Source organism: Dipteris shenzhenensis, chromosome 24 (genome assembly GCF_047967505.1).
Source record: "Dipteris shenzhenensis isolate YYH24624 ecotype China chromosome 24, Dip_SZ_1.0, whole genome shotgun sequence".
Classification (NCBI taxonomy): domain Eukaryota; kingdom Viridiplantae; phylum Streptophyta; class Polypodiopsida; order Gleicheniales; family Dipteridaceae; genus Dipteris; species Dipteris shenzhenensis.
The window spans coordinates 28466292-28474240 of record NC_141619.1 but is presented as its reverse complement, the minus strand read 5'-3'; positions in this window follow the sequence as shown (position 1 = coordinate 28474240).

Below are 7949 nucleotides of genomic sequence, written 5' to 3'. Positions count from 1 at the left end.
TAAGTGGAAGTACCTTGATGCTACTGATGACCTAATGAAATTTTTGAATATTGGAAAGTATTGGAATGTCTTCCAAGGTTGTATGAATAGTTTCATCAAGCTTTATTGTAGAATCTATGTGAATTTCTACCTTTTACTCTATGAAAACGTCTTGCTCAAGTGGAGTATGCTTGTTTATTACTTTTAGGGTCAATGTTTGCAGCTCTTCTTAACCAGACTTTGAATCTACTCAATGTTGAATGAGAACTCAAATCAACCCAAGTTTGATTTGTAGAACAATGAAGCTTGAACTCTTTTGGTGTCGAGGCAAGAGGAACTCAACTAAAGTTTAATATCAATTCTTAAAGATACTTGGTGAGGCTTGTGGTTTGGGTTTGTGTTGGAAGTGGCCTTGGTGTAGAGGCCAATAAATTACCCTTCTTATCCTTGGTGAAAATTGGTCACTTGGAGGGATCAAAATGGCAAATGACCACAATGGATAGGGTGGGGCATGGGGCATGATCTAGTGAAGAGAATAAGATTCCATGTGTCGTAACTGGGTTCTTTCTCTCTCAAACTGAAATTTTGAAAAAAGAATGTATGCTTACATAATTGTGTGCAATTTAATTCAAATGAACCTTGAAAACTTCAACCATGTTTTTTGTCCTTGAATTTTCTAACTTTTTGTAGCCGAGTAAGCTAAATACAAGGCTTTGCAAGTATTCAAATCCTCGTGCAAATACAAATGGTATTCAAGCAAGAAGAAGGTTCCAAATTCTTAATGTGATAGTATGTTGTCACTATTTCTCCCAAGTGCATGTTCCGAGGGTGTTGGTCACCTACAATTGTGTCATTGCTTGTTGTAGCATAGGTGTTCACAAATGTAGCATAGGTCCTTGGGTCATATTCCGGTGAGAGGTGTAGGCTGAAGTGTGGAAAGTAGATCTCATGCGTGCGTGGATGAGAAAGAGTGCTGGATCACAATGATTGATGGAGGCTCTCACCTCCATGGGAGTTCAAGGGTTTAAAAGGGGATTGCAGGGTTTGAAAACAGGATAGGGTTGAGAGAGATATCTAGGAGTTCCATGGTTTAGAGAATGTTGCTGGATTTAAGAGGAGTCCAGAGCTGAGGAGTGGAGAGCTAGTCTCCTTCTCGAACCCAAGGGGTAAGGGTTGAGGAGGAAGGAGGAAGGAGGAAGGAGGAGGAGGGAGGAGGGATGAGGGACGAGGAAAAGGGTGGAGGAGGAGGGAGGAGGGAGGAGGAGAAGGGTGGAGGAGGAGGGAGGAGGGAGGAGGAGGAGGGAGGAGGAGGGAGGAGGAAGGAGGAGAGGAGGGAGGAGGAGGGGGAGGAGTACAAGGGTAGGGAGTGCAAGGGTAAGGGCATGCTAGAACACAATAGTGTAAGAGAGCATGGATGCAATGGAGATCAATCACATGAACACAATAGTGAGCTTGAACACTGAACCCCAAAGAGTCGAAGCTTCATTCCATTGAGAGATGTTTATACATGTTGGCCTCTATACAATCCGTAGGTACCTCCATGGTGGGACCTCTTTTGTAGGAGACCTTTTGGACAAGAGTCCCTCCACTTTTGGGGGGGCCTTTTGTGTCTCTACACAAAGTGGGGGGGCCTTTGAGTCTCTACATAAAGTGGGCAGACCTTTTGGGTCTCTACACAAAGTGGGGGGACCTTTGAGTCTCTACATAAAGTGGGGGGACCTTTTGGGTCTCTACACAAAGTGGGAGGACCTTTGAGTCTCTACATAAAGTGGGGGGACCTTTGGAGTCTCTACACAAAGTGGGGGGACCTCAAAAAGTGTTAGTCTTTATCTCTCTAGATTAGTCGTTCTCTCTCTAGATCTTGATTTTCAAAGTATGATTGGATTTTTTCTAGAGAGGATTTTGGCTATCCTCATCCTTACAGATTCATCATACCATCTTTCAAGCTCAAGATATTACAAGCGGAGGTTTACCGCCACTACTCTACACTCACAATGCTCTCATAATCGTTGCCCTAGACTGCACTTCTGGCCCTTGTTGCCACAGGGTTAACATTGTACTTATGAATTCTCCAAGCACTTCCTCCATATGTGTGTAGGCAATGAGTGTTACAATGGTACTCCCTAATGCAAATTACTCTTGCCAAAGTAAAATGATTTCTTGAGAAGGCTCGCACATCCTTAAAATTCACCTACATAGTTTGAGGCTTGCTCTTTCTTCTCCAAGACCACAAAATACACTAATCTCTCATAATCTTACTCATACTATCATTCCTCTGTGCACTTTCCTAATCTTCACACACTCTTCTATATACAATGTTGATTTCTCTCTCTCTCTCTCTCTCTCTCTCTCTCTCTCTCTCTCTCTCAATTGACACGATACTTTGCATAGGCTCTAGTTTTTTTAGGCCCATGCTACTTATTGCACCCATCAGATCTCATTTTCATCGTTGGGCATGCATTTTTTCTTGCTTCACCCCATGTGTCATGCATGAGTGACAAAAAACTTGCATATACCATTATGTGTGCCTTTGATGGGCATGATACTTTTTGTGTGCCCTAATGTCACTTGATTTAAGGCTTATGAAAAGTATCATGCCCATCAAACCACATTTGCATGGTTGGGCATGCATAGTTCCTTATTTCATCACATTAACTCCAAGCCACCCTTTGCATGACTTGAACCAACCCAAAAATTAAACATCCAAACCAATTTAAGTGTTGTTCCCTTATTCGTCTACAAAATCACATAGCCTCTTGGGGAGAAGCATCTTCTCTAAACATAGACAAGTAGATTTATCCTCACAATGGGTAGTGGAATACACTTGGAGGCTACTTAGAGTTACTAGAAAGGAAAGGGCCAAGATAAGAGCTAAGAGGATAGACCAAATTCTACTCTACAGCTCCAACCTAGAGATACTTGGTAGACAAGGTAATGTTAAGGCCCAAGAGGATCTCATTAAGGCTGAGAGGGACCTTAGAAGTCAATAACATTTTAGGCTAAATGAGACAAAGTTCTACTTCAGAGATTGGTGGGCTAGAAAAATCAATGGCCCAATAAAGACACTTTCAAGATTTGAAAAACCAAAAAAATCTTTGGATATGAATAGTCCATATCATACATGCCCACCATTCTCATCTCATCCTCCATGAAGTTCCCGAAAGAACAGTAAAGGAAACCTTAGCAAAAACAATGCACCACTATGGATAATCCAAAATAAGAAATATCCCTAAAGACATGACACATCTTGGCATAGGATATTCACAATTTAAAAAGTAGCACAACATTACACTTAAACTTACATTCAATAATTATATGAGATGATATTTTAACTTACACTTTCAAGATCATCAGAAGGAAAAGGGTTAATCAGGAAGCCCCTCTCCAGACTTAGCCTTGGCTGCCAACCTTGAAGAAGACCTTGTCTTAATCTAGCAACACTTTCAGGAACTTCTTTCTACCTCTGTTACTCCTGATGATGTAGTAAGAAGGGCTACAGCCATGTGTTAACATCCAAGAATAAAAATAGCTCAAAGCTTTGATAACCACTTTCTAGAAGACCCTTTGACACTTGATGAATTCAAAAGAGCAGTAGCTGTAACGGCAAAATGGAAAACTCTAGGGGTAGATAGCTTGCCTATTGAGTCTTTTGGGAGCTTGCGGGCCCTCTTCTACTACTTGTATGGCAAGAGAGTCTTAGATATGAAATTGGATACATTTCACAATGCTCAACTACAGTTGTAAGATATTTGCAAAAGCACTTCCACTTAGAGTTCAGAAAAGGATGGATTCTTGGATCTTATAAGAGCAAAATAAGTTCATCATAGGTACACACCTACTTGAGGCTATAATCAATATTTGGGAGTGGTGTGAGTATGATAAGGAGACAAGCAAGATATATTCTTTCTTAAAGTGGATTTTAAGAAAGCAGATGATAGATTGGAGAGGTACTTTCTCCTTCAATCCCTTCAGGATATGGGTCTTGGCCCCATATTCATCTCCTATGTTAAGGTTTCGCTTACCAACATTAGAGCTACAGGCTATGTTAATGGGGCTATGACTCAACGCTTCCCTCTCTGAAGATCTATTATACAAGGTTGACCCCTTGCCCCTCTCCTTTATGCCATTGAATCAAACTCCCTTGCATGATTGCTGCATAATCAGTTGAAGAAGGTAACATTAAGGGTATTGACTTACCCTCACGAAAATAGTTACTAAATCAACAATTGACACAAACCTCATACCTAGAAACTCTCCTTAGGACATTCAAGTAGTGATAGATTGCTTGGATATCTTCTGCAAAGCTTTTGCATCTATTATTAATCATAATAAAATAGGTTATGCTAGTATTTATGGGAAAGGATCAACCTCTTCTTGAAAATTTGGGATGTTTCAAAATTCCTAAAGGCTTTGTGTTTAGTCTCCTTTGGATCCCCATGGGCTTTGACATTTCAATGAAGCAAAGGTGGGACTAGTTCTTGGATAGATTCAAGAAGAGGCTAGACAACTAGAGAGGATTCCAAGCCAACCCGGAACAAGCTTGTTCTTAATCATTGCATTTACCTCATCTGTATTTTCTACATTCATGCTAGTGCCTTGCTAAATCTGGGCTTGACAAATTCATTAGACTTTGTAGGTCCTTTCTCTGGGAGGAGACACAAGAGTTTCTAAAGTTAGTTGGGCTTTCTATATTAAGCCAAAGGAGGAGGGGGGTCTAGGTGTTGTGGACATTGATCAAGCAGCAAAAATCTCTTAGCTGCTTGGATGATAAAGGCCGTTCTAAACCTTGGTAGTTATTGAGCTCAGTTGCTATTGAGGAATGTGAAGCATGTCAGGCCTCTTAGAGCCCCCAAGTGGAAGAGATATCCCCTACTCTCTACATTATGCAACCTTGTACCTTGTAGATCCAAGGGAAGCCCTCTTCGGCAATCTCTGTGGAGGGCCTTTAGGGGCATAAAGAGTCTATTTGTATTCCCTAAAAAGGGGGCTTTCATGTTAGTTGACTCTATATGGTATCTATCACCTTTAAGGACATACACCTTTTAATTTTAGACTTTGAGAGAGCCATGCTACTATTCAAAAGGGGTATTCAGAGCTAGGGGTAGGTCTGGGATAGAAGTGACATGAGGTGGAGGACATGGGCAAAGATTAGAAGAGGATTTGCACTCACTAATGCCTCTTAGGAAGTGGTCATGAGAACATAATTGAGATGTGCAAGGGAGCCACTAATTGAGATGTGCAAGGGAGCCACTCAATGGAAAGGCAGACACCCTTGATCTATGAGATGTAATTTAGCTGGGTAGGATCATCTCACTTTTCCCCCATACCTACACCTTCCTCCTAAGTGTTTAGAACCCACTCCAGGCACAAGTTGCATGACACCAGCTTATGTTGGAAGAATAAGTTCAACAAGGTCCTGGTCTAAAAGGTCATTTCAAAAAGGTCTTTACTATTATCTGGCTCGTTCTACACATGGTAGTCTGGGAAAATGTTAGAGGCTTGAGGATAGGCAGATGAGATGGAAGTTGCAAGAGATGATAGGGTTTTTAAAAATATGTCTTTCAGTTCTTTGTGGCATGTCCTCATGCTAGAAGAGTTTGAAAGTTTGTCCAAATGCAAGTAGTAGGACTTATAAATTGGAAAACAATTCTTCTAGGTGATGCTAGCAAAGTTAAATAGGCATTATGGACACAAATTAGAGCTTAGGCATTATGGATTATTTGGACTGCTAGAAATAACTACCAGTTTAATTGACTCTAATGCTTTATTTGCATTTTTTGCTTGGTGGGACTTGATGAAGGAGTCTTGAACTACAATGAGAAACATGAACAGTTATAAAGAGAGATGGATGCCATTGTTTCCAAAGAAGGACTTGGAAATGTTCTACTACTAAACCTACTTGTGCTTCCCCTGCCCTTGCTACCCTTCTGCTGCCACTGCTCCATCCATCGGGCCATCTACTTGTTTTGCTGCCTACACTCAAGTTAAAGAGTAACCCTAGTGATGGTGGTGATGCTCAAGTGCATGCCAAATACTTGGTTTTGACCATCAGATTTTTTCTTGCTCATTATCTCATAGCTATTCTCTAGGTTATAATCCAATATGTTGAATGAGTGTCCTTACTAGTACTCTCCATGGTTTTTTTCTTCTCAAAGGAAGGATCCCGCTAAGAGCTTTGAGGAGCTCACAAGTCTTTAATGTAACATATTTTGGACAAAATTCATATCTGCAACAATTTTTTTTGCTCAAATTTTTGGACAATACAAAATGGCAAGTGAATGACAAATTTGGGAAACTAACCTTTAAATTTTGGAAATAGAAGGTTTTAAAACTCGCAAATTTCAATGCATTAAAGCAAGAGTGCAGAAGTGCGCTTGGGCACTAGTACAATGGCAAAGCAAGCGCTTTGGATGCAAAAGAGAAAGCAAATGATTTAAAAAAAGGGAGTTAGGCTATTTAAAGGTAGCTTTTAGGTAGGCAGCAAAGTGCCATCAAAACAAAATCCTAGCTCTCCTTGAGCCACGTGTTGCTCTATTTCAATTGATTCATCTAAACAAGTAAGAATGTGGTTTGTTTATTTATTTCAATTTATTCTTCATCATCGATCTTAGGTTGCTTTTCGACTTACTTTTCATTGTGCAAACTATTACAATTTGAAACTCAAGAGCAAGTTAACATTAAAAAAGAAAATTACAAGTGGAAAGTCACAAAAAAGTTCCAATCCTTAAAAAACTTAATAACAAGATGAATGTGATTCATGTGGCTTGCCCAGGGAGGGATTTGAAGAGGGAGCAGAGGCGAGGGGGATGCAAAACTATGAAGGGGCAGGCAAAGGATTTGAAGAGAAAGTCAACTATCTTTGTCAAGTGTTGTGTACACCAACGAATGATCCGACCAATAGATGAAATTTGTCCCATGTGTTTTGTTTAGATTTGATGGTACATTGGTCCAGATGTGGTCTAGTGTGGAGCCATGTATTGTTGTTGGGCTGTTGATTAGTTGCACATATCCTCTTTCGTCCATGTACTAGCGCATTGTGAGTGTGTTGCTGCTTCTGATGTTGTAGCGGATGTTGAAGTCTCCCACAACATACATGATGCAATGTTGTTGTACTTTTGTAGAATTTGTTGCAAAATGTTGATCAGGTTGCATACAACAGACCTAAGCAAGTGGTAGATGTTAATGATGGTAAAATGTTGAAGCTAGCTATGTTGCAAAACTGTGAGCAAACATTCGATGCCATTTTGTTAGCAAAATTATGTTTGCAGTAGTGTGATTTTTTTATTGTAGTACGTGGCTATGCCAAGACCATCACAGCCACAAACATGCTTGAATTCGTTGATGGACATTGAGTTTTATTGTTTTGTACATAGTTCTTGCAAGAACAGAATCATTGCAATGAGGATGCTGTGACTTGAAAGAATGTCTTCTTTGTGTCCTTTGAATGATCTTTGTTAAAAGATTGCAATGTGAACATGGGGTCCCTTGTTTGTTGAAATCTGCTTGCAACATCTGCCAATTGCGTGTTCCCCTCAATCGCTCAAGTTCTTGTAGAACACTTTGGTTAACCTTGATGTTCAAATGCTACAAGGATTTCAACAAATACAAGGATGCTGTGACTTGAAAGAATGTCTTCTTTGTGTCCTTTGAATGATCTTTGTTAAAAGATTGCAATGTGAACATGGGGTCCCTTGTTTTGTTGAAATCTGCTTGCAACATCTGCCAATTGCGTGTTCCCCTCAATCGCTCAAGTTCTTGTAGAACACTTTGGTTAACCTTGATGTTCAAATGCCACAAGGATTTCAACAAATACAAGTTATTCAAATCACGCACACACGAAAGGGCTATGTATGTGAGTCCATGTGTTTTATTCCGGTGGATTGAATGCAAGGGAACCCATGGAAAGTCCTTGTGCATGGTGGATAGTGCGAGCTATGGCGGTGGCTGGCTGAATCGAGAACTAGTGTCTA